At 44.1% G+C, this 27,807-nt stretch overlaps 1 non-coding gene across 2 annotated transcripts in view; it reads right to left on the reverse strand.

The window, feature by feature from the left end:
- The window catches only part of LOC112544636 (uncharacterized), a 132,270-nt gene that overhangs the window by 89,421 nt on the left and 15,042 nt on the right, over positions 1 to 27,807 (reverse strand). Inside the window, exons 2-3 of one of the 2 annotated variants that reach the window (XR_012896375.1) lie at positions 10,761 to 11,053; positions 5,179 to 9,937 (exon numbers count right to left, since the gene is read on the reverse strand). The exons of the other annotated variant lie outside the window; for it this stretch is intronic. This is a non-coding gene — a transcript (uncharacterized LOC112544636). Of the gene's footprint in view, positions 1 to 5,178; positions 9,938 to 10,760; positions 11,054 to 27,807 lie in introns of those variants that run through there. 2 annotated transcript variants of the gene reach the window in all.

Here is a 27,807-nt window from a genome sequence, read left to right on the forward strand (position 1 = left end):
AGAGTGTGTGTGTGATTTGTTAGTTCAAAGAAGTAGTGTGTGATTTGTTAGTTCAAGTTGTCATTGTCAAGTCCAAGTCGAGTCTCAAGTCACTACAGTTCAAGTCTCAGGTTGAGTCTCGAGTCCCTAAAGTCACTTTCGAGTCAAGTCCCAAGTCAAGTCTCAAGTCTTAATTTAAAAAATGTCAAGTCACTTTTGTACAAGCCATCACTATCGGCATTTTTGGACATTTTTTTCACCAAGTTGATTTAACAAAATTAGCAAGTCTCACGTCGAGTTTCAAGTCACAAACAATGAACCCGAGTTGAGTCTCAAATCAAGTCACCTCGGCGATTTAAGTCGGACTCGAGTTCAAGTCATGGGACTTGAGTCAACAACTCTGCAAAGAAGCCACGGTGGGTGAAAGGGAAGGAAATGCACTTTTCTCACTTAGAATGGATTCGTGTTGAAAGGTCTGATAACCTTATTCATGGTGGGTAGCTCCATGTTCCATGAGTAGCTCCACTGACTTCAGTGCGACTTTTGGGAAAATATGGCATTCACTGTGAGTAAGGGGATGAGAATCTAGCCACAAGTAAATGGGAACAGAGCAAGTCAGAAAAATCATCCACGTGCTAGCTAGGGAAGGTTTAAGTCATTTTCAGTGCCTGGCACAGAGGAGATTAAAACCCAGCACTAGTTACTAACATGCTAATACTAAGAAACTATTTACCAAATGATACATCAGTTCTAATTTAGTTCCATAGTAAGAGGGTTTGAAGCCAAGTCTGGCCCTGAAATAAGGGTTACGTTTGGATTGTACAGGTTAAACCTCAAAAATCCAGGACTCCCTAGTCTGGTAACATCCATGGTCCAGCCGAGAGGCCTGGATCAGAGAGCCTGGGCTGGCCAGGTTCAGGGGCTGAGCTGGAGTGGTGGAGTGCAGTGCAAGTGGCAGCAGGCTGTGGCGGTGGAGATCACAGCATCGGCTGGTGGTGGGGAGCGCAACCCCAAATGAGCTACCGACAGTGGGGCTGGCACCTGAGCATGCAGCCCAGCTGAGCCAGCAGAGTGGGAAGTGCACTGGAGAGCACAGCCCCAACCCCAGATGGGAGCGCAGCCCTGGCAGGGCTGGGGGCAGCAGTGGAGCTGGGCGAACAGCTGGGAGGGGAGCCTTGACCTACCCTAGTCTGGCAAACTCCATGGTTCGGGACTGCTCAGGTCCTGAGGGTGCTGGATCAGGGAGGTCCTGTATTGAATATTTATCTGATAGCAAAAATAAATCCAAGCCTCTCATAGCTCTTTTTGTATTTGCTTTCCTCATTTTAATTTCACACGTACATATCACCCTGACTTGGGTTACTCACCTTCCGTTCCTTTGCAGTCATTTATTAGGAAAGCATGTGAGCCAATGAGACAAATTGTGCCCTCCAATCCACCCACATCCCCCAGTCTTTCTGCAAACCCCCATGTGAGTCGACCTCTGCACAGGGAGCTCAGCTATTTCGGTGACAGTGTCCCCACACCCTCTAGGCCCAGCAGATTGCTGCCACCTCCATGGGGCAAGGCTCAGTGGAGGCCAAGTGAGCAGGAAACGTGCATCACCCCCTATCCTTGTGCCCCACCTGCCAAGCTCAGAAAAGACAACAGGTTGTATTACCTATACCTTGTAGTTCACCTACCTCTAGGGCAGGGGTGGCCAACCATTTAGCAAAGAGAGACGAAACAGCGGTGGAAAATATGCAAAGAGCTGCACCAGAATTGTTGGGGGGGGGGAAGGAAAGCCCCCCCGAATTGTCTGGAGGCCGTTGGGGGGGGCACGCGCAGGAGCGGCATTGCGAGCTGCACTTTTGGGGGAGAAGAGCCGCATGCAGCTCGCGAGCCATGGGTTGGCCACCCCTGCTCTAGGGGCTGCTAAAGCTGCAAGTCAGCTCCACTTAACAAAGCACTACGGATCCATGTACTGCCAGAGAGCAATGGGGAGCCCCATTTACATCAGCTCAGAGGCACAGGTTCTCCAGTACCTAACTGAAGGACTTGTACAACCTAGATCCCAGCATCTTCAGAGATCTGACAGATCTGGAGACAAGCCTCACACATTCCCGCACAAACAGGGGCAAATCTTATTCCCTCCGAGAAGAAGAGGTGACTATCTCCAGGAAAGCAGCTTTGTGGAATGGTCTTGAAGAGGGTCTGCCTTTATAGAGAGATTCCACTTGACATACATACTGAGGGATTTCACCTCTCTAGTTTATCGGAATATGAATACATACATTGGTCAGTTATTAAACAGAACTAATCCCAGAAGACAAAGAACGTTTCATTTCTGACTCATTCAGTTACTTCTTATGTTCTCAACTTGGGGCACAGAGGTAAGTTAACAATAGAGGTTGTAGCTGTCAGATACTGTGGTGTGTGCAGTGCCGCACCTCCTACTTCCAAACGTTCACTGTCATTCGTGTCTTCTGTGTGCGGTAATACATGTGGCTTCATTACTATGCGGATGATCTTTGTCAGGCAGATTGTCAGAAGCAACGGTTCCAACTGTAAGATGCCCATGTCTTGAAATGTTTCATAGAGGCACAATGGATTCCTGGGAGAAAGGCAAGCTTACAAATGCATCTCTCTTTATCTGACAGCTTGGCGCACAGTGGACACAAGTATTACGTGAATTATTTTAAAAACTGGAAAGCTGCTTTTATGCCCAAAGTTTAAGGCACTGATTGGCTATTCCACCTGGCTAGGAAGTAGCTTTCTTTATGTCTTTGGGGTAGGCAATCCGGTCAAGCCAAGCCACTGGGTTCTTATCAACTATATTCAAGACATGAAGACCTCCAGGAAATGGATACATTTTGCAGTCCTCAACAGTGTATGTCATGGTTTGTGACTGCCCACATTGACGTTTTGATGTAGTCTCTAAAGTGCTACTGAAATTCTGCAACATAAATTCCATGTCTGCTATGAAGCTCATTCTGAAGGCTCCATTGCCTTCACGGTAAATCAAACCAGTGAGTCTGAATGTTAATGGAATTATTTTTTTTAAAGATTAATTTTAAATACAATTTATTTCCTGATGGCAGCAAGTTAATCTTCAGTATAATATATTAGTGTGACAAACCTTATATAATTTTACAATAATTCACTCACGGGGCTTGAGATCCCTTCATATTTGTGTAACTGGAATGTATTTTCTGAACTGGCAACAAAGTAAGAGTTGACATTGGGTGATAGAAATTTAACAGGATACGGTTTCTCTGGTCTTGGGGATATGGGAAGCAGCTGAAGACTGATTGAGATTAGGAACCCAGATTTTACCTTTTGAGATGGGAGAAATAAGAATCCTGAATCCAAGCATTTCACTAGCATACATCATGCAAGAATATTAATAATCAGTGAGTTGTTAGTTTTCTGCTGACATGTCATATGCCACCTTTTGGGTATATACCATGACAAGCATGGTAGGGTGGGGAATACATCAGCCTTGATGAGTTGCTGACAGAGCAGTGAACCATAAATGGGTCTCTATATCACAGTTTCCACTACAAAGATTGAGCAATAACTGAAACCTGGAAAAAAAAGTGAAATAGGGATGTTGTGCATCTCCCCAGCACATTTTTAAATAACTACTGTGCTGCACAAGAGGTAAGGCACTAGAGAATGACACCCAGGCCTCGTCTATACCAGCATGTTTTGTCTCCAGAAACTGCCTTTGGTGACAAAACAGTGAGCACACATGCTACAATGGGACTTTTGTCAGGAAAAGCATGCAGTTTTGGCAACAATAATCTTCCACTCCTGTGAGAGACTTTTGTGTTTTCCCCTCCCTTTATTGTGGGCTCTGCTGTTTGTGACTGAACTCAGTGATTTCTGCTGCTCTGCAGGTATGCACCCCACTCTTTCAAAGTTCCAGGAAGTAGAGCTCATATGGAGATATACCATTTCATAGAACTAGAAGGGACTTTGCAAGGTCATTGACTCCAGTCCCCTGCCCTCACAGCAGAACCAAGTACCATGCCTAACAGATTTGCCCCAGATCCCTAAATGGCCCCCCTCAAGGATTGAGCTCACAACTATGGGTTTAGCAGGCCAATGCTCAAACCACTGAGCTATCCCTCCCCACAGCTGTAGCTCACAGAGCTGTTCCCTTTGGGGGAAACAAACAAAGGGCAAATCATTGGAACGCTTCTGTTCTGCTGCTAGGAATACAGCGGCAGCCAGACTGCTGCAGCAGGGGGAGGGCTGGAGAGACTGCTGTGTTGCTTTGACATTTCACAGCACAGCGAGCTCACAGAGCTATGAGAGAATCCCACAAGTGCAGGGATCAGCTCTGCCTTCCCACAATACTGCACTGTGGGATGCTTACCCACAGTGCTTTGTTCTTATCTGTTGACAGGGTGCTAGCAATGTAGCCATGGAATGTCGATGGGGTAGACAGAAAAACTAGTTTAACCGGTTTTCACTTTTGGTGACTTTTGCATGTCGAAAGTAATTTTGTTGCCAAACTTTCCCAGTGTAGTCATAGCCCCAGATAAATTCACTAAAATTATGCCAGACTCGCAGAGGAGAAGTATTGAACTGTTTGTGTAGCTCCTTACTATTCTAGATGCCTCAGAGAAGAGAAAAGCAGAGGAAGACACTTTAAGGTACCTGAGTAGCTAGTGAGGGTACCCAAGAGCCTAACTGACATGCCAGGACAATCAATAGATTTGCACTCCAGCAGCAGGGGAAAATGAAGCCATCAGTTGTTGTAGGAGGGAAAGAGACCTGAAGCATAGACTCCAATACAGGGGACTGACTCCTGATAAGCTGCACTATGTAAGCGGGGGAATGGTCCCGCTATTGTGAGGAACTTTCCTGGCTTCTATACACCCCGGTGAAATGAACCAGCGAAAGGATCTGAGTCCCCGCTTCCACTTCCTTTACCCCACGGCTCCCTGATCCTGAGGGCTCCCCCTCCACTCTCCTGAGTAGCAGAGCCCTTGAAACCCCAACAAGGCTGGGCTCAGGTTTCCTGGGGCTTAATCCCTGACCTTGTAGTCACTAGGGGCAGGAGTTAGGGTGTCCCCACTCCAAGGTGCTCTCTTTACACTGCAGGCCTTCTTGGCCCAGTGACCACTTCATAAGGTTCAAAGCAAATACAATTTATTAAACATCAACTGATTAAAGAGAATAGAATAAGAAACAATGAGAATGGTTAAATGAGAACACACAGCCCTGCTCTGTAGCACAGGGACATCAACACAGCAGTCTGCAGAGTGTAAGGACAGTTCACAGTCTCTTCCTTAGAAGCCCTGGATGTGCTGCAAGGGGCTGCAGGCTGGACACGCTTGCACTGGCAGTGACCACACAGCCTCAGTCTCTAAGTGGCCAGACCCCTCTCCCAGTCCAGAGCCTTTCCCCACACTTTGCAGGTCCCAGTAGCTCACCACATCCAGCTACAGGCTGTGCTGCTTGGCCAGTTCCAGCTCCTTGTGTTGCTTCTCTGTTCCTTTTGGCTCTCTGAGCACTGCCAGTCTGCTGCTCAACACAGGGTCTGCACTGCTTGGCCTGTCTGTGTCTGGTTCTGTCACTGCAGGACTTCTTCTTGTACTCCTCTTTCAGCTCTCTGTCTTTGCAGGACCTCTTCTGCACACAGCTGGCTCTGCTCTTTCAGCTCCCTGTTTGCTCAGAGAGAGCCAGAACAATCCCCACTTACAACCTGTCAGTCAGGCTGAGCTGGAGTGTTGACTGCTTTCCATTGTCTCTGGGGTCTGTCAGTCTCATGAACCCTTCCCCTTCTGAAGCTGGTAAACCAAAAAACTCCCACAGAGTTTTAGTAAGGGGTAACAGTCCCCTTACAACTAGAAGCCAGGGCTTGCAAACACAAGAGTGTCACTTTGCCTGGAAGGCTGCTACTTGCTCCGATGGATACACCACAACTTTCTATCAAGTACCAAACCCACCACCCGTAAAAGGTTTATTAGGGGACCCTGGGTCTCCTGTAGATCTGTGCATTCACTTTGTGGGCTGTTGATTATTTGAGGCAGTGTGTTTGATTGTTGTTACACGATGGGTTTTACTCATTTGTTACCCTCAATTCACCCTGCTGTGCCCTTTTGATCCTGGTTCCTTACCTTTACCCTTTCTTTTCATTTAACTTTCTCTTTTCTAGAATAAAGCATTTGTTTCTTCCTCCTTTGGCTGTTATAATTTTGAAAACATAAAATTCATGTCCTGGTGGTCACAGGGGTTGTATGTCCGCATATCTACTCAGCCATGAGGCAGAGGCACTGCCCAGTGACAATCCAGTTCGCTGTAGTCAACGGTATGCTAGGATCTAACACCTACTAACAGTTTCAAGGGTACAAGGGACTTGATCCTGATGTGGCCTTACAGAGCCACTTAGGAGGGGGAAGCAAGTAAACTCTATCATCCCTGGAGTGCACCTTTCATTATTTTTCACAGGTGTCATTGCTGAGGCAGTGTGAGACCCTAGATCAGTGTTTCTTAAACTGAGGCAGTTGGAGGTGTGCCACGGAGAACAACAGAATTCAAAATGGCCACCCTAAAAGGGGCAGGCGACCTTTTTCCACCCTCCTCAACTTTCCCCTGATCCTTTTTCCCTCCAACCTTTTTTTTTTTTTTTTTGCTCAACAAAAAATCCTTAGTGTTCCTCAAAAAAAAAAAATTTGATGTTCCTTGGTTTCAAAAAGTTTAAGAAACACTGCCCTAGATAAATACACAGGTCATTCCTATAGGCACAATCCTTCTCCCTTTAAAGTAAATGGAAAGCAGCACTGCCATTACCTCTAACGGGAGGTGCGTCAGGCTCTGAATTATGAACAGATGGCTACGCTCAAGGGCTATGCTCACTTATCAGAGAACTAGCAGCAATGGGCTTAGCTTTCCTCTGCTAGAAATTACCTCAGCAGCCAGGTAACTTGGCTTAACAAATGCATTCATTGTCGGAATGTTAATACAGACGAAGCAAGTTTACAGAACTTTTTAAAAGGGAAAAGCCCAGGAATTTAAATTTTGTGACTCCCGTTATTGTCAGGTTAGAAGCCCTGAAAATAATGTGTGGCAAAGAAACACTGACAGACCTGTGACTACAGCTGTGTTTGCATAATTATGGCTCCTGTTACAATGTGCAAAGCTAAGTCTTGTCTTATGATTTTTTTTCTCTTCTTAGGTAAATGAAAGAACCCAACAGCCCCCCTGTTGACTATGCAAATCAATAGTTAAGTGCATCCTGTCAGTGGAAGGTAATTTTAATGCTAGGCCAGGAGCCTCTCACTAATTAAAAGAAATATTTATTCCTTTTTTGGGGGCTTGTTCCAAGAATGGAAAAGTACAGTGCCAAAAGGCATTCAAAACAAAGCTCTAGTGCCATGCCTGAGACCAGCAGAAGAAAGAGTGCACGGGAGGGGGCGGAGGGAGGGGTGAGAGAGGTAGTGAGTGGGAGAAGGAACAAAAATGTCAACCTGAGACTGATTTGTTTTCTGTGCCAGTGTGGAGACCAATGTCTGCAATAAAAGTAAATAAATGAACAGAATGGACTAGCAGGGAACATACCGAAGAAAGAATAAGCAACTTGGCAGAGGAGAAGCAATGGGGATTAGAAGCTTTCTAACACACAAAGCAAAATGTCAATGCCCCTCCCACACGTGCCTTCTCAGGTACAGTCTCACATATTTTGGCCATAAATCCTCTTACACCCAACCCATCACTTGGGCTGCTCACTGAATGTAATTTCTGTTCTGCAAACTCCCCTGGGTCCCAGTCCTACAATGAGTTTTCCACAAGTCCAAAGATCCCCCTGTACTCTCATGAGGATTATTGCAGGATCTGGGCCTCAGATGAAATTCTTGCTCACTGAAGTCAGTGGGAGTTTTGTCACTGACTCCAATGGAGCAAAGATTTCACCGTAGCCTTGAATTGGCACAGAACGTTCAAGAAACTGTCATCTAGCTTTTTCCATCTAATCAGTTTTCTTTGTCTCCTATTTTCAAGAAGGGCTCCAAAGTGTTTGAAGTTTTGAAGGTTCAAACAATTTCCCCTCCCCCCATGGAAAATGTATACAAAAAGTTTGCACAAAATAGTTGTTTTGACCTGCTCTATTAGGTGGTCTTCATGTCTCTGTAGGACACAGAACCTTCTCTAGGGTCTGGTCCAGCACTGTGGAATACTCTTCCCCAGGAACTAAGAACCTTCATAAACCTCGCCATTCCCTGTTCCAGGTGCAAGGTGAGGTGTTCTTCTGTGACCTGCCTCCTCTAGCAAACATAATGCTGCATGAAATGATATGGGTATATAAACAATTCCAAGCCAAAAACATTCCACTGCGCACACCTGCGGAGAGGATGTGACACCAAACACGTGGCAGATGTAGTCATGTCACTACTAGAAGGTACTCAATAAGAGTGGCAGAAGAACCTAAACAGAAAAGACTCGGTGGTGAGACCTAAAAAGACCTTTTGCAAGGGTGCCATTTTGGGAGGATGGGGGCTGGGGCACATACTGGGATGCTGCTTGCTTTTCTTCCCCTTTACCTAAATATCAGGAGACAAGGGGGAAGTGCACAGCTTGGGTGCATTCCTCTTGCTCCTGGCTGGTGAGGAGAGGGAGCAGTGAAGTAAGTGACCCAAGCTGTTGCTTTCTTCTTCCTCTCTGATTGTAAGGGGAAGTGGAGGGCGAACAAGCTGCGTCCTAGTACACGTGACTGTAGCCCTGCCTGCCCTCTCAAAATGGTGCCCTTGCCTATTTGTGGATGGAAATAGAGGCACTCCTTTTGTTTCCCTGACTGATGTTAATGAAAACAGTGGTGCTATGGAAGCATTGATGCTCCAGAACTCCCATGCTACAACAAGCAGCTCATTCTTTCATATGGAGGTAAGCGTGGCAGGCGTGTGTCTGAGGTAATGGTGAAAATCACCCTACCTAAGTGAAAATTGTGCATCCCCTAAGCACTATTTTGGTTGATCCCTGTGACACTACCACAATAAACATGACTAATCATATGACTACTAATAAAATGTTGGTGAACACTTACTCACAGGAATAGCCCCTTTGAAGCTAACCAACTGGAGTACAATCTAGCCCTAAATCCTCAACCATACCGCATACAGCTGTGCTTACAAATGTCTTGCTCATGCCTTCAGCAGGAAAATGATTCTTTTCCAGCAGAAACCAGGACTTTGGGAAGAGGTTGTAAGATGAATAAGTATCTCATTCCAGGTTTCTGGTCTCTTTGGGCCAAAACCAACATCAGTGCAGAGAAAGGATTAAGCTGCTCATTACATATGTGTTTGTTTCACTGTTTTCAGAACAGACAAATAAGTGTCTCTGTGTATCCTTAACAGTCTTATTTATTCAGCTTTTATAATGAATGCCATTCTATAAAAGCTTCTTTTGTTTGTATTGACTACTGTAGCCCCCTTTGTTTTTTAGTGGGGAGAGGAAGGACAAAGACAGGTAGGGAATGTTTCAGGTTGACAATGACTGATCAGTGGTGAGGGTTTTGCCTTGGTTTTCATTCTGACAGCTCCAGCCACTCACGACTGTAACTGGTGCCAGAAGCACCCTTTTCCCTGTTGCTGAAACTTGTTCTTTGTCCCAATGTAATTTCGTAACCGTCCTTCAAAAGAGTGATTCTGTCACTTGACAGGGATTCTGCTTCTTTTGTTCAGCCGCTTTGTTCTGCGTGGTACCTTGTCTCTTTTCCCATCACTCATAAGACAGAAGGCAGGGCTTTAACCGTATTCATCACTTTTAGTTCAGCTCACAGCAGGAAAACACGCCTCTTTTCTATTACCTCTCTAGGCCAGGTTGATCTGTACATTGGCAGTGGGAGTGGAGGAGGCGGCTTAACTAATTCTTCCATCTAACTTTGTAGATGAGACAAAACTATTGAAGCCAAAGAGCAGCCCAGGTAGAGATCCATGGGGAGGTTTGACAGTGACTTCATTGGGAGAAGGATCTGGAGTGAACACAAAAGAAGAAGTTCTCATTCAGGGGGTCAGGAAGGCTAATGCGCTTCATTTGTTTTGCGGTAGTTTAGATGGTTTCTATTAATGTTAGAATTTGTGCCATGTCCTTGCTGTGCTCTCAGGAGCTGCTGGTTGGAGCATGAGAGTGACCAACAGCAGGATATGAACTTTGATTTCCTGTGAGAGTTGGCTTCCTCTAAATGGCCGAGCTAACCCAAAGCAGGATATTCCAATTAATTAGTTTATGGCTGTATTGTGTCTTTGCATGAGTCACTGGATGCAGATTTTGCTTTGCCTGGTTGAAGGCGTGCAATAGACAGCTGCTTCCCCCAGCAGGATTAGAGATGGGATGATGTGGGGTGGCTTTAGTCTTGGCAATCTCTCAGTAGCATGTCTAGCCTTTTGCAAACAGAAGGCATCATTTTTATCTGGATGTGAATTTACATTGGCTCATACTAGATCTGTGGGATATTTTACACCTTCTCAGGTTCGCTTGCTCATTGGTGAGTTTCTAAACTGAAATAATGTTTTTCCTCTTGAAATTGTGTTGGCTCTGCTTCTAGGCTTTTTGTCAGAGGAATGAAACAAATAAAATCCACAAAGAGACCCACATGGAGGAGCTCACAGCAGAATGCTCTAATCAGTGCAAGGGAACCTGTTCAACTAATGATGCAGGAGCCTCAAAAGGACTGGAGTAAACTTTGGCTGTCATGTAAACCTAACAAAATGCCTTTCAGGCTTTGCTGTTCCCGTTCCACACATAACCCCACTCTCTTTATCAGGGTCCTCCCTATGACATCCATTGCTTCCTACCTGATGCCGTGCTTGGTGGGGATGTGAGGTGGATTGCTCTTCTCATGCCCTGAGGGTGATGCAGAGTATCCTTGCTCTTTCTTCTGCCATCTTCATCAGCTAGCCGTGCTTCACTAGCATGGTTCGGAACTCCCTTTTTTGCAAGCATGTTACACATCAGACCTACGCTATGGGCCAGGGTTCCCAGCATGAAGAGAGAATTGGTACAATGAGAGGAACAGACTTCTCCCTATTTGCTCATCTCCTTTATTTCCTCTGTAACCCACAGAATCCCTTCATGCAGCACCATTGGCCTAACCAAAAAAAAAAAAAAACAACCCAAGTTTGTGTCACTTCAGCAAAAAGAACATTTACATAGCTCTTTCATCCAAATTATATTATCTTAGGCCAGTGAAATAATGCAGCCTCGACAGCCAGGAGGCTCAGTGCAGCTACTACCCGTTATGTGAAATGTATCTTTTAATAAGGCAAGTCCCTCAATTGCTATTTCACTACAGTGGAGTTTCAAAGGGAGAATAGCAATAAGCAGATGGATTCACAAAATCTTATAAAAGTATCAGAACAAATGCAGGACTTGCACCTGGTTGGATACAGAGTTATTCTCGTCTCGGGTATTGGGATGAATGTGCCGTGTGTTTGGGAGCATTCTCCTTTACCCTCTTAATTTCTTGTGAATAAAGAACACTCAAAATTCACTTTCAAACAATCTGCTGTTCAAGGGGCCTGATCCTGAGAGGACTTAGCACTTTCCAGGAGATGGTGCACACCATCAGCTCCTATTTCAAGATGCACTCAGTACTTTGCAAGATGGGCCCCCCATGCTAGCATGTTTCCCAGGAAACTCGCATCTGCCATGGAAACTGAGCATCTGTTTCTATTAGTAACAGCAGCTTGCTAGTATGTTTAACTGAGGGGGGTGGGAGAGTTGCTTTTTGGCTGGGGCAAATGAGAGGAAGGCTGGAACAACAGAAGGTGCTTTCCCTTCCTCATCCCACACAAGATCTGGGACAATCGGTCCTGTAACATAAATATATCCTCTCTGCTAATGATTATTTGAAAGCTCTTCCTATGCAATTCGAGATGGGCATTTTTCCATTAGCCAGAGTGGAACGATACACAAGCATTATGGCTTTTGTAGACAGAGGCCAGGCTCTTTTGTAAGTGTGAATACCCAGCAGGTTTCTGTTGAAGTGTCAATGGAAGACATGCAGCATCAGATGGAGATGAAGCAGCAGGAGAAAGCTCTTTTGGGGAAGTTCTCTTTCACAACAGGAAGTCAAGACATTCCCCGCTGCTACATGGAGACCGAGACTATTTATATATGCATGAATAAACAGCCCACAAGGTGGTGAGTTGCATTCACTACCTTTTATTACCCAAAGAAAGAGTCTTTCTGGATCTATGCTTCAAGTCTGAACTCAAATTCTATGGGCTTGATCCACAGTCCATTGAAGGCAACGGGAATTTTCCAGCTGATCTCAGTGGGTTGTGGTCAGGCCCTTGCTGTGTAAACCTACCTGTACATCAGCATTTAGCTTGTATTCCTGGATATTTGCATGTTGAATGCTGTGCCACCAAAGTAGCAAAAAAGCAACACCAAAAATGATTGCAAGGGGAGGAATGAAATACACAAAAAGCAGCCCAAAAATGGTGAATTGATGTTTGTTGCTTCTCAGGCATTCTAGAGCAGCCAAGTCTCAATTGAAGGGAAAGACCCTCACCTGAGATTAGTTTGAAGGCAGTTTTGAATGTCTTTCCCTTTTTGACATCATGGGGTGTTTTTTTTCCTGTATGTTTCAATGAGATCTTTACTCTTTCATGTACACACACATTCCCGAAAAATGTTGTGAATTGAACAGGGCGATAAACGTCAAAGAATGAACTTTCTCAATAAGCACATTAATTTAAAGGCATGAATATCATTCTGAGGGAAAACCTTATTTGCATAGATAAGTATAATCCCTGGTGAGTGTGTGTCACGAGGCCCACTCTGCTGACACACAGAAGCTATGAGTTGGAACACCTCCCAGATTTTAGCTCAATTATAGCTGCACACTTTTAGTTTTAGATGTCTCTGGTTCCACACCAAGTATGTCTACACAGCATGCTTATTTCAAAATAAGCTATTTCAATTTTTTTTTCCAAAATAGCTTATTTTGAAATACCACATCCACACTACAAGGAAGCCTCAAAATTAGTCCAAGGCAGGCTTCCCTAATGTGGACGTGCTACTTTGATTTAGAGCCCCAGGAGGCACTGGGGAGTAATTACTCTGAATGGCCCTGGGGAGGAGGAGCTATTTCGAAATAGCAGGAGTGGAGTGTCCACACTACTGCTATTCCGAAATAACTATTTTGGAATAAGTGTTATTCCTCGTGGAATGAGGTTTATGATTTTGAAATAAGCTGTCTGTTATTTTTTAATTATTTCAAAGTAACGAAATTGCCGTGTAGACACACACATTATTATCTTGAAATAACTGTGCTGTGTAGATGCACCCCAAGAGGCCAGCCATTGTATAAGCAGAAGAGTATTTCTGTGGAAGGAAAAGATACATTTTAGTTCAAAGGCAGCAAGAGATAAGAACAACTTGAGATTCACTTTAAGCCCGGATTCAAAGCTAGTAAGTCCCTGCTGAAATGTTTTGCTGAATCAAGACCCGAGTCCCCTTGTATCAAACTCTACATCTACGTCTACACTGGCATGAATTTCCGAAAATGCTTTTAACGGAAAACTTTTCCATTAAAAGCATTTTCAGAAAAGCGCGTCTAGATTGGCAGGATGCTTTTCTGCAAAAGCACTTTTTGCGGAAAAGCGTCCGTGGCCAATCTAGATGTGCTTTTTCGCAAAAAAGCCCCGATCGCCTTTTTCACGATCAGGGCTTTTTTGCGGAAAATAGTACTATGCTGTCTACACTGGCCCTTTTGCACAAAAGTCTTTTGGAAAAAGACTTTTGCCCAAACGGGAGCAGCATAGTTTTTCCGGAAAAGCACTGATGATTTTACATGAGATCGTCAGTGCTTTTCCGGAAATTCAAGCGGCCAGTGTAGACAGCTGGCAAGTTTTTCCGGAAAAGCAGATGATTTTTCGGAAAAACTTGCCAGTCTAGACTAAGCTTGTTTTGTAGCACACCCCAGGTCTTGAAAATTGAGTCAAGCTTGAAGAAAGTCAGTTCAGTGGATTTAAATTTGTGAATGTTTGTAGCTGTCAGTCCCACACAGTTTATACTTCAGGTGGTTTAGGATACATTTTAAGAATGCCGTGGTTGTGGAATACTGATACACGGCTCCCTCAGATGGAATGTTTGGATAATGTGCATAAAAACATTCACAGCTGAAGACAGAGGAACTAAAACCCCTCAAGCTGAATAGTCGTGGATTGTTTTCCTTTGTTTTCCGTTTCATGTGGTTTCTCTGAAACAAGGACAATTAAATGCCAAAAGCTCTCCTAATATAATATTCATGGGATAAGCTCAAGCACTCAAGAAGTCCAGATGTTTCAGTAAGTATCCCTGCACAATATTAACGCAGCCAAATTGCAGATATTAGCCAAGGTAGCCAGAAATGATGGCATTTGAGTACCTCAGTTTTGGGGTGCCCAATTTGATACCTTAAAAGGGTCTGGTTTTCAGGAAATACTGAGCACCCAAACTTTGACAATCAGGCTCTTTTACAGTGCCCTGGCCATCTAGATCTGTGGGTCTCAACTGTTGGTCCATGGTGACTTTTTCAGTGGTCCACAGGAACATTGTCCAAAGTCATACGGCGTGACTACCATAGAGAAATTTTGGGCCAGCATGACCGGGAGTTCCCCAAATCTGTCAGCACACACAGTCCGATTTCTTTTGCCATTTGCATCAACGTATGTGTGAGAGACTGGATTTTCATGTTTGTTGCACGTTAAGTCCAAACAGAGGAATCGGCTTGCAGTGGAAAGCGATATTCGTTGTGCATTATCAAGTACCACTCCAAACATTGAAAAGCTTGTCAGTGAGAAGAGAATCCAAAAATCTGTTAGTAAGAAATAAATTTCAAACCAAAATGTTCGTTTTCAGCTCTTTTCTATCACTTCTCAAAAAGGAGATGGTCCACGAAAATTTTTTGATTGGCCTGGTGGTCCATGGACTGAAATGAGTTGAGAACCACTGATCTAGATCTATAAACAGATGGTGTGCAAGTTAACCGTGATGATGTGAGTAGTATTCATTGTATTCTGAGAGATGAAAACTGATTACCGCAATATTCCTATCTTTTCAGATCTGTCAACATTGCGTAACAGGCAGCTCCAGGAGGAGCTACTGGTGCGATCACTGAAGGATCAAGACATGCACAGCTTCTTATTTTTAGGGGCCCCGAGTAAATGTATTTTTTTTCCAATAGGCAATGCAGAAGGAATTCAAACACCGGTCATGGCTTGTAAGGACAAGCCAATAGCTGGCCAGGAGGTGCTTAATTTACTGGTGCCCCCATTGGCCACAGATGGCTGTTCTGACCAAAGGGAGCTGTGGGAAGTAGTGTTGGATCGCCATTCCTGGCCAATGGGAGCTGCAGGAAGTGGGGTACACCAGGGCATTCGAGGGAATGGGGAAGGGAACCTTCAAAGAGATTTCCCTCACACAGGAGTCAGCATTGGACTCTAGGGGTATGTCTAGACTACATGGCTCCGTTAACGGAGCCATGTAGATGAGTTTACTAGACATAGGAAAATGAAGCGGCGATTTAAATAATCGCCGCTTCATTTACATCAAAATGGCTGCCACGCTGTCCTAATCAGCTGTTTGGCAGCACAGCGGGGCAGTCTGGACGCTCTGTGGTCGACAAGGGAAGCCTTTGTCAACCGCTCTGGTATGCCTCGTGAAATGAGGTTTACGGGAGCGGTTGACAAAGGCTTCCCTTGTTGACTGCGGCGTGTCCAGACTGCCCCACTGTGCCGCCAAACAGCTGATTGGCACAGCGTGGCGGCCATTTTGATGTAAATGAAGCGGCAATTATTTAAATCGTCGCTTCATTTTCATATGTCTACTAAACTCATCTACATGGCTCCGTCGATGGAGCCATGTAGTCTAGACATACCCCAGTTGAGGAAGCGCCTGATTGGTGTCATGGCAAATATGCTGTAAAGCTATGGTTAAGTAAAAGGAAAAGCATGGATCTCCTCTCTTCATGCTACAACGTTCCTGTACAATTCTCTTCTCCCCTGCGGCCTCTGCTTCCTTCTTCAGAGGTTGCTTAGCCACAGATTCCACATACGATCTCATTTGAGAAGAGAGCCTTTTAACCGAAGAGGAAAGTGGCTTATTCTATGAAGAATGCACCGATGGTGAAGAGAAACCCTGCTGGATGGAAATGATCATTGACTAAAAAAGATAATTTCTGTTAATCCTAAATGAATCGTTATGAATGTTATAAATGTTTGCCTAATTACAAGTGAATATCAAATGGTTTCAAGCAGAATGCAATGGAAGTAAAATACCTATTAAAGCTGCAAAAGGGAAATGCAATATATTGCTGCTTTTTATTATGTATTTGTATTAAGGTAGTGTTAACAGGGGCAGGGCCCAGCCGAGTTGTGCATTCACTTCAAGACAGAGTCGATTAGGGATAGTTGCTTTTATTTATACTCTCACTATGTCACTACTATTACAGGCTTAATACTGCCAAATAATTACAAAATACAAATCTCACTACATCACTACTATTACAGGGTTAATACTGCCAAATGGTTACACAGCTACACATCCTAAGCTCAAAACTCGGGTCATCTGAAGAAGTGGGCTGTGCCCAAGAAAGCTCATGATACCATCTACATGTTTTGTTAGTCTTTAAAGTGCTACCAGACTATTTGTTGTTTAAGTTTATCCCGTACAGGCTTTGTCAGCTACCCCCTGAAGTTACTGCAAAGTAATCCAAGTAATTAGCATAGGCAAAGCAATGCATATAAGTAAGCAACAGGCACTAGCAAATGCTTACGCACCTTCAGGTCTGCGGGGAGCCCCGTTCTGGTCACCTCGCACCAGGCCGCAGTGGATGTGGCTCCAGCTGGGGGACCCAGGGAACCCTTCGAGGTCTATGTCGCTGGTGAGACTCAGTGGGCATGGGACTCCCTACGCTAGTTATACTACAGTTATTTACCGGGTGTGCACATACTGGCTCAACACCATTCTTACCACTCTTGAGCTGAGACGGAGGTCTAACTTGTTTACTGCTCAGTAGTTTCACAGCTCAAGGCATGGATTAAAGCTGATAAAGCCCAGCCGCTGTTTGGGCTTGCAGGGTCCCAGGCCATGCTAAGCTGGGTACAACAGGGATGGAAATGTCCATCCCAGGCCTGCTAAGCTGCAAGACACACATATGTGCCAGGTAGTGCCCAGAAGGATGCATTGTGCTTAGCACTGTATAAACCACTAGTGCCGCTCTGAAGAAGAGCTTCCAATCTAAACAGACAAGCTCAGCGAGAACAGTCTGGACCTCAAGAATGTTTGGTAGCTGCAAGATTTGGATGAGGCCTGAATGTGTAAGGGAGAGACAATGGGTGGAATTAACGAGGACACTCAGGTTAGGCGCATGTATGACTGTCAGGGAAATGGAATCATACGTAGAAGGGGATAGGCACAGTCCACAGGAGAGCACAGATGGATAATTGCTCTCAAATACACTAAGTAGAGACTCAAGAAGACATTTTTATGAGGGCTTTTAGGTTCAACGAAGAATTATGGCCCTGCTCTTTAATGAGGAATGCTCATAGATGCAGGGGGCTGGCCTAGAGGGTCCACTGCTTTTTCCCCCCACAAACAAGGTGTACTGAAAAAGTGAAGTACAGTTCTTTTAAACTACAGAACTGCTTCTGGACTGCAGAAGGAGGGGTTTTCAGGGCGCTGTTATTTATATGAGGAACTAAAACACACTGCAGAAATACTGAGGTACGCTCATGCAGCACGAGTACATGGACAATGTACTACAGGGGGGTGTTCCATCTGTAACTCAATTGAAATGGTGCATTAACTTCACCAAATGAGAAAAATGCTACAGCTTAGCTGGACATAATTAATATTAGCACCAATATAGGGCATGGAGTTTCATTTCAAAAGTTAGAGCTTGAGGGAATTTAGTCTGCAGAGTTCTATTTATGGGAAGATAGGAGGCTTGAGGGAGACATCAACTATGGTGAGTATTTGGCTTGTGCAGAGTCTGCATAGAGTCTGAGTTTTGACAATTGAAATTGGACTGTGACTAATTTTGTGCTGTAAGTGTTTTGGAAGCTAATGTGACATTTTTGTGACAGATCTTTGTTTGACTGTCAAGCTAATTTTTTTAAGCATATGCTAATCTTTTAAAAGTGTTATTGCAGCCCCTCTAGGATTTTTAAAGTGTTCTCAAACTGCACACGAGCTGATGAGTTTTCGAAAATTTGTTATTTTAAAATTACTGATTGAACAATTCCTGCAAATATATTTCCCCTGCAAACGGTGCATGAGCAATCTCATGTGCACATTCAATATTTAAACATTGAGCTTCATTGGTTTGTTTGGATGGGACACACAAGGCATGTTTCTGTTTCTTGATTGCATCTAAGAATTAGTCATCCAATGTGAAAAAGGTGGTGGTACTGTTTTAGAATTATTAATATTTTGTCTCTTGGGGCCTACCAAATTCAGATGTGTCACAGACCATGAAATCTGGTTTTTTGTACGCTTTTACCCTTTACTGTACAGATTTCATAGAGGAGACAAGTGTTTTCAGATCCTGACCCAAAATGGATTTGCAGAGAGCTCACAAGGTTAATGTGGGTTACAGTGTGGCCACCCTCACATCTGTGCTGTTTTCAGAGCTGGGCAGACAGAGAGCAGCGGCTGCTGACCAATAGCTCAGCTCTGCAGGCAGCAGTGCAGAAGTAAGGTTGGCAATCCCATTTCATGTCATCCTTACTCCTGCTGGGAATGGCTCTGCCTTCACTGCTGGGTTACCAACCAGCAGCTGCTGCTCTCAAACGGTCTATCTCTGAAGGCAGTACTACTGCCAGCAACAGCAGCATAGAAGTAAGGGTAGCAGTATTGCAACATCCCCTATGATAACCCTGCCCCTCCCCCCAACTCTTCTTTGGGTCAGGACTACTATAATGACACCCCCATTAAATTTCAGATTTAAATAGTTGAAATCATAAAATTTACAGTTTAAGATCCCAGGACCATGAAATTGACTAAAATGGACCGTGAATTTGGTTGGTTGGGGCCTATTTATCTGGTTCTATTCACCAGCACAGATGAAGGCAGGAAGGAAGAAGCCCTTTCTTATAGTTACCTAACAACTTACACTTAACAGTCAGACTTTTCACAGATCTGGAGAGCTCTATGTAGCTCCAAAGTTGAAAGCAAGCTGGTGCAGCCTTCAGCACCAGTAATAAAGTGGCCAGCTGGGGTTGAGGTTCTGATCCAGCCCTCTTACTACTGTCCTTCCCACCCACAGGCATGCAGGTCTGGCAGTAGAGTGCCAGGAATGTGGGGCCAGCAGCTGGAAACCTAGTCACTGGGCTAGGAGTCTCACGCATTTAGTTCCCTTCCCATGCCTATGATGAACCTAGCTATGCACATAGGTGGTTGATTTTTTTTTAAACTTCTCTCATATTTTGTTCCAGCCACTAAAAAAAGACATCTTTCTTTTAAGAAGGAGGTTCATTAAGCTCATTGGTCACAGATTCCTAAAAGGAGGAAATCCAGGTTCTTGAAATACACCCAGGCCATGTCTACACTAGGAAAGTATTTTGAAATTACTAAATTTGACTTAATTCCTGATTTAAAAAATTCAAACTAGCATGTCCACACTATCAGGAAGCATTGAAACGAATCCAGGGAAGGCACCATTAATGCGGACACGCAACCTCGGACTTAGAGCCCCAGGAAACACTGGGCAGCATTTTGATTTACTCTGGGGAGTAAGTATCTCAAAGTAGCAGCACCGGAGCATCTGCACAACCACTATTGGAAATAATTATTTCAGAATTAGCATTACGCCTGATGAAAATCAGCAGTACAGATTTCTAATTCTGCAGCCCATTATTTGGAAATAAAGGGCTTGGTAGTGTGGATGCTCTGCTTATAAATTCAACCTAAAGGGGGTTATTTTGAAATAAGGTCCTAGTGTAGACCAAGCCTCAGATTTGCAGAGTAATATGTGGTTAGTATGCATAGGGTAGCACATCCAGGATCCAGACTACTCCTGAAGCACAGTACTTATTCTGAAATAAAGCCATGATTATTCTAGAATAGTGAAAATAATTATTCTACTATAGCTAGGTTGTTCAGCTATCCTGTGTAGTAAAGTCTATCCTGAAGCAGATATAAGACACAATCCTAACATTTGAGGGGCTGCACTCAAAGAAACCAGAAAAGGGGCAGGGCCATAACCCAGCAGTGAGGGGGTTGAGTAAGAATGTTCCTGTTTATGAATTCATTTTCCAGGAATAGTTTCCAGTTATCACTTTAAAAAGCCTGGTTTGAGAACATGTTGGCTACTGAACTTGTTCATTAGACTATCCAATATACACAATTGCGAAAATCTGCTAAACATTTTAATGAATACTCACATTGTATTTTTGCAGTATTGCCCCAAATCTAGTCATTAGCCACCTCATTTAGTTTTCTATATAAATTATATTAAATTGATAAAATGCCAACAGGACTGAATATTAGCCTTTGTTTCCTGCGTAACAACTGAAATATGAAATATATTTCATCACAAATATATATTCTGCATATAACATTATCAATAAATCATGTCCTTTTGGACTTAAAGACAGATGCCAACACAGCACAGATGCAGGTGTGCGATATTTCCAAGTTTTAGATATGGTTTCATACAATTTTACTTATATAGACACAGTTCCATGTGACGGGGGCGTGACAAAGGTAAAATTTTACATGGTGTTTTGTACAGATGCTATCTAATTTACATACATATACAAAAGAAATGACTGAATTCATCACTCTGTGTGGTTTATGTTAATTATTTGTTTCAACTGTATTTTACATATATCGTGAGTGGAAAAAAGTCATGTACAGGCAGACCCCAGCTTACATGGATCTGACTTACATCGGATCCCTACTTACAGATGGGGAGAGGCAACCCCGCACTAGCTGCAAACCAGGGAGATGCGAAGCTAGCGCCCCTCCCTCCCCAGCAGACCAGGGAGATGCGAAGCGGCTTTTCTCAGCAGACACCTCAACTTGAGAATAAAGGACTGAGGGAAGTGAGGTGTGGGAGAATAAAACTGAGCTCTGGAGAAATGTTTGACTAGAGTTTCCCCTACAATATGTACCAGTTCCGACTTACATACAAATTCAACTTAAGAACAAACCTACTGTCCCTATCTTGTACGTAACCCAGGGACTGCCTGTAATAATGATTTTCTAATTGTCATGTCATCTAAAACCTAATATCACTTTGTCTTGGTTTATAATAAGCAGAGCATTTCATTAGTTAAAAAAAGTTTCATCAGTTAGGAAATCCAGTGTTTAAAACCACTGACTTTTGGACAAAATATTTCCTGCAAGCAGATGTTTTTAATTATGCACTAATATTTTCCATTATAGTCTGGAGTCTTTCCTGTCTACCCTTTAACTTAGAAGATTTTTTGTCATCTATTAGGTTTTTCTTTTCCAATCCATATTCATTACAAGTCTCATTATTATTTAATGTCAAATTGACAGCTTTCTGAATTTGTATAATTTTAATATAGTGTATTCCCATTCGGAAATCAAATAACAGGAATTGGAGCACAAGGAAAAGTCCACAAAGAATCAGGGGGTGGTGGGGAGAGGGAGAGGAGAAGATCTTATGCTTCCAAGTAAAAGAAAAATGATCTTGGATAAAGAAGGTGGGGCAGATGGGATGGAACACACTAATTCTGCTCTCATTTCACTGATGTAAATACACTGAGGACAAGAGTTACTCTGGATATACACCCAATGGTCTTTGCTCCCTGATAATTTTAAAAGGTTAACTAAAAAATGGAGGGAATCTTAGAGACATTGAAGCCAACACATGTGTTCCCTGCGCTTCACAGCAGGATGTCCGCTTCTGTCCCTTCCCACAGGACTGAGATATTTAGCAGGTTTGTCCACATCGATTTGTTATGATAGGTTCAAACACAACCCAATGAAACTAGCCTTCAGTGTGCCGGTACTCTTTTCATGATGATTTAGGCTAGCAGAAGCAAAAGGAGAGAAAAGACAGAAAGGAAGGTGCTAAGGGGAAGAGGTGAAAAGTGTGGCAGGCCACAGCGGGTGTTTTTCCTGCTTCATTTTTACAGAAACTCATCTTAATAAACAATTCTTTAAAACTATGTCTTGTGAGGCTCTAATGTCTCACTTTTCTACATTCTTGAGCAAAGTCCATTGAAGTCAATGGATAGATTATGCTGCTACACCATCTATGGGCCCTAAAGTTTCCAAGACACTTCTCTCCCTTTAGTTAACAGGAAGGAAGATTCCTTTAATATCTGTATATATGGATACAGTCATCGGAAATGCATGCATCTGCACAGCTGGTGGTAGCTTCAAAGCCATTTTGTGCTTGCACATGGCATATCCTGTCCTTTGTTACTGGCATGGCATACTCATACCCAGAGCTTGACAAACGGCGGCGAAAACCACTCGCCAGCCCTGTACTGCGCATGCGCAAGAGCTGCATTGCGCATGCGAGTGCCGCAAATGAATGGGGCACGAGACTGAAATCTACTCGCCACGGGCAAGTAGATTGTATTATTTGTTGAGCCCTGCTCAGACCTTAAACATTCAATGTATGTTTCCAATTATAGATTGGAATGTTATATGCAATCATGTTATAGCTGTTGGGAATTTATTTTCAGTTGGAGTGAATCCCAAACTTTCCATGTGTGGGAGTAACTCGAACTCAAATGTTTGGATTCACAAAATACTTCGTGGGTGTAGTAGACTAATTGTACTTCCTAACTGATGATCTGAACCTGAAACCAAGCAGCTAGAGACATAACTACTCATTCATGCCCACCACTAAATTGTGGGTATACATTTTGAGGGCATACATTGTGCCCACTAAGTAAGGCCTCTTGTCTTGAAAACTTCATTCCATGTGTGTATGAGGAATTGGGATTCATAAGCTCTTTTGCTGTCTTTCTGGCTCATCTAACTAAAATAAACCAACATATGTGACCCTGAATGTTCGTTAGGGCAAAGAAGGTATCTCTGTTGTGCATCTTGTTCTTTTCTCCCTCAATTGTTACTATGTAAGTCCTAGCACTTTAAATTTTCACCTGTCCCGCAGCAAGGAAAGGTCTCCTTTTGTATGAAGTCAACTTTCAGTGAAACTCTCTCTGCAGGACAGAAAATTCCTGGCAGCAGAGATGAAAGTCTGATGATCCAGAACTACTTGTGCGTTGTCTTTAGTTTAGGAAAGTAGAGATGTTAAGACTCTCTCTTCAGAGGCTGAATGATTCTTGTGAACCTGAATCCCATCTCTCACCACTGCTGTGTGTTGTAGCAATACCTGAAAGTTAATTTTCTTATGGAGCTAACTCTCTGAGGAGCTTTAGAAGTGACTCAGATATCGACTCACTAAATGCTTATGGAACTGCATCTTTGAACCGTGCTTTGAAAGGGATAGCACAGTGAGGGACAGTATGAGAATCTTTGGAGTATGCAGGTGATATTTGCCTTCTCAGATGGCAATTAACAAAACCTTCACGTGAAGCATCATTTATTCAGTGCCTGAAACATCTCAGGTGTCCAGTGAGCTGGAGAGGGAGGGAGAGAAGAAAGCTGATAGCATCTGTCTCACTATTTTATCAGCTATTTTAGAGAGTCAGGCAAGCATTTAAAAGACCATAAAAGAAAAGAGCAGGGATGTAATTTCTGGCACAGAGGTGGCCTTATTAAGAGATAATAAAGTGAAGGAAGGTAAAAGATTTGCCTGTAATTTAAAATGAAAGGGCCAGACTGTCCCTCCCTTTGGAAAAAATCCACAGCAGTGGAGGGGGAGGTAAAAAAGTCATCTTGAAATCCCATAAGATTCTGCAGGGTATATAAAGAACTAATATGTGGATCTCCGGCTATCCATTGAAATGTCCCACAATGCCACTCCACGTGCAAGGTCACCTTCCCCCATGGCAAAATAGCTCTCCCAGGGACTGTGCTATCAGCACCTGCAACTTTTTACTGCCTTCTTAGCCCCCTCCTAGGCCCCCGTGGCAGAGAGTAAATGCTGCTTCTAGCAGTAACAGTGGATACAGATATCTGTCAAGGCTAAGGAGAGAGGAGGGGGGCCCTGCTGTGTATATCTGTTAATTCCACAACTACACACAAACTCCTGCTGAGGTTCTGCATGACTGGGAGGAGAGAGCCAGGGGTGCCTTCAGCAGAGTCCTGCTGCCCATTTTCCACCATCTTTGCTCCTCTCGATCCATATAAGAGGAGCAGCAGCCTTACACTGGTGAAACTTTTCTTTGTTAGGGTTGGTCTAGACTACATCCCTCTGTCAGCAGAGGGATGCAGATTAGAGAGGTCGACATTGCAAATGACGCAGGGATTTAAATATCCCTTGCCTAATTTGCATAAAAATGGCCACCACATTTTGCCAACTCAGCACTTTGTCCGCAAAAAGTGGCAGTCTAGAGGGGGATCTGTCGAAAAAGAAAGCCTTTTTCGACAGATCCTGTAAACCTCCTTGCAGGAGGCATAAGGGATATGTCGAAAAAGGCTTTTTTTCCTCTACAGATCTCCCTCGAGACTGCCACTTTTTGCGGACAAAGTGCTGAGTTGGCAAAATGCGGTGGCCATTTTTATGCAAATTAGGCACGGGATATTTAAATCCCTGCCTCATTTGCAATGTTGACCTGCCTAATCTGCATCCCTCTGCCGACAGAGTGATGCAGTCTAGACATACCCTTAGAGCAAAGCGTACCAGTCAGGTACTGCTGCCCCCTCAACTCTATTTATCCTTTCTTACGAGCACATGGTCTTCATTTCCAGTGCTTTGTAGTTTCTCCAACAGAAGATGGCTACTTCAGTCACGCCACTGCTCAAATATTTGCAAGGCCAATTAGACACTCCCAATTCCATTACCCAGAAAGATATCCACAAGGTTGCACAAGTCCACTTCACTCCATGTATTATTTTTGTTACTCTTCAGATAACAAACTCCCGTTATATTTCTACTTACCCAGAAATAAAGGACTTTTGAAAAAAAATAAAAATAAAACTGAGGTAAGTTTAAGAAGAATCCAGAATATAACTACTCCCCACACTTTGCAAAGTAACCTCCAAATATTAACTTGTAACACACTAGCTCTTTAAGCTATTAGCAGGGACTCCTGTGACAGAAATAGTGATTTTGTGCTGTTATATTTTGCATCAGTCTCTATGCCAACAGTGTAAGGTTTGAAGCAAAGTATTCTTAACACTAAGAAAGAACATTTTCTTTTTTAGGAACTCATCATTATCCTACATGCTAGCCAGGTTCTTTTTTTGTTGTATGGTTCTTGTGAGCAAATAGATCTGGGTGTGGATCTTTTCTTATTCTTCATCCCATCTTGGTTAGGGCAGCAGACCATTTTAGAAGGTAAGGGTTTAGGAACCGTGCCAGCTCATGCATCTGCATCCCATGAGATCCTGTTTGTTTACACACATCATGCCGATATCCTCCTACTCATCCAACTCAGAAGCTGAGAGCTGATGATTACATCTTCTCTCAGACCCTAAAGGAGACTGAGCATTAGGCAACATTTCACATACTTTCTCTAAACAGAGTGAGCAGCCCGGTTCAGAAACATTTCCAGCCATTGCCTTTCCAAAAGCAGACAAGAGCTTCAAAACAGTCCATTCACTGGTACTAAGGCCAGAGAGAATTATTGTGATCCCTCACATAACACAGGCCATAGATTTCAAACAGTGAGTCCTCCATCTAGCCCAGCAACTTCAGCCACTGCCACAAAACACAGGGGAGAGTCAAGGTGTCTGGCTGAGAGTGGCAGGCCCACACACAGGGCTCGAGGGGGCAAAGCCAGGGCCCGGCAATTCTAAAGGGCCCAGGACTTTTGGACATTGCTACTGAGCCCTATGATGTGAGCTCTGGCTGGCTCTGTGAGGGGCGGTGCCGTGCCATCCTGGTGGTACTGAGACCTGTCTGCCTTAGTCCCACCCCTTTTGCCTGAGGCCCCAGTCCTTCCAATAACATGGAGCCAGGCCCCACCCAAACTGCACACTATTAACACAGAAACTTCGGATGAACCTGTCATCTGAAAGAGAAAGGGAGAGGGTGTCCCTTTACAAAGTTTCTCAGCACATGTATGCAGCTGTGGTGCTTGTGTAATGATGGCAGTTGACTTTATGGGAAGTGCGGACCACTACTTTTCCCTTTTCCCTCCCTAGGCTGTTTATACAGGTTGAACCTCTCTTGTCCAGGACACTCTGGTTCAGCTACATCTGGACCAGAGAGCCCTGGAGGCAGAGGTTGCTGGTGGCCGTGAGCGAAGCCAGTTCGGCGGGCTGGCAACCTGGGGGCACGGAGCCCAGCCAGCAGGCCAGGAGCAGAGCCTGACCAGGAGCAGGGAGCAGAGACCAACCAGCAGCAGGCCAGGACCAGAGCTCAACTAGCAACCCCAGGGCAGGAAGCCTGGACAGCAGCCTAGGGGCGGAGATCCCTGTCAGCGGGCCAGGGAGGGAACCAGGCCAGCAGCCCAGGAGCAGTGAGGCCAGTGGCCAGGAGGAGAACCTCTCTGGGATGCAGGCAGCCCTCCTGGGAGAGCCCAGAATTGACCTTCCCTGGTCTGGCAAACTCCAGGTGCCCAGGGTTCCGGACCTGGGGTGTCCCACCTGTATGAACTATAGCTGCTTATCTGCACTAAAACATGATTAGCAAGTAAACCCTTCCTGTGTCAGACTAGTGAAGAAGCTGAATGAAAGATTAATGCAAAGGAAGCCTTTGATCTTCCTTAGCCGCACCCACTCCATGCACTGGATACTCCCACATCTGCTTTGTCCAATTTCAGTGCCCACTGAAAGGAGACGGCTAGAAGATTTTGTCCAGACTGGGACACTGAACTTCCTAAAGCTTCCACATACAGCCAGGGATCTGTGTATAAGGTTCAAAGTAGAGTTAGGCAAAGAGTGTTCTTATTGTAGCTTTTAAGGAGAATGAGCTAGTCAGTGCTTCAAGTCAGGGACACAAAGAGAGTGATAAAAGCTAATGTGTCTAAGTGACATTTGTTTCCCTGGAGTGAGAGAAGCTGATGAGCCACGAGATAGCAGAACCTATTTGCTAATGTCTTTTCTCCCCGTTATTTATTTTTAGTTTTGCTAAGTCTGACACTAGAGACAGAGCAAAGAAAAGGAAACCATCTGGAAAAGACTGGAAAATGTGTGCTTGGGAGAGATTTTTTAACAATTGTATACCAACCCCAGTTAGTACCTAGGAAATAGGCGCTAGTCTAGCTGTAACTGCACAGTGTTCTCTGCAGAGAAAACTAATGCAGAATCTTATTTCATTCTGACAGACTTAATTACATTCACACAGTGGTGTCAGAGTTCTGTGCAAAAACCGGATCTATGGGTTAACTCACAGTGAAGCTTTTGAGCCAGATATTCCCACTGACTCAAGTGCCTTGCTTACCTGAACTAGCAGCTCCTGCTACGAAAATCCTCTAGGTACACTAGGTAGTTCAATGTCATACTCTTTACTTGCATCTTTCTAAATTTTGTTCCATTGGGGCAGATCCTTAAGTGGACTACGTCTACACTGGCACCCTTTTCCGGAAATGCTTAAAATGGAACAGTTTTCCTTTATAAGTATTTCCGGAAAAAGCGCGTCTACATTGGCAGGATGCTTTTCCGGAAAAGCACTTTTTCCGGAAAAGCGTCTGTGGCCAATGTAGATGCACTTTTCCGGAAAAAAGCCCCGATTGTCATTTTCACGATCGGGGCTTTTTTGCGGAAAAGACTACTGTGCTGTCTACACTGGCCCTTTTCTAGAACAATTTTTTCGGAAAAGGACTTTTGCCCGAATGGGAGCAGCATAGTTTT

This window comes from Pelodiscus sinensis, chromosome 17, assembly GCF_049634645.1.
Source record: "Pelodiscus sinensis isolate JC-2024 chromosome 17, ASM4963464v1, whole genome shotgun sequence".
NCBI lineage: Eukaryota > Metazoa > Chordata > Testudines > Trionychidae > Pelodiscus > Pelodiscus sinensis.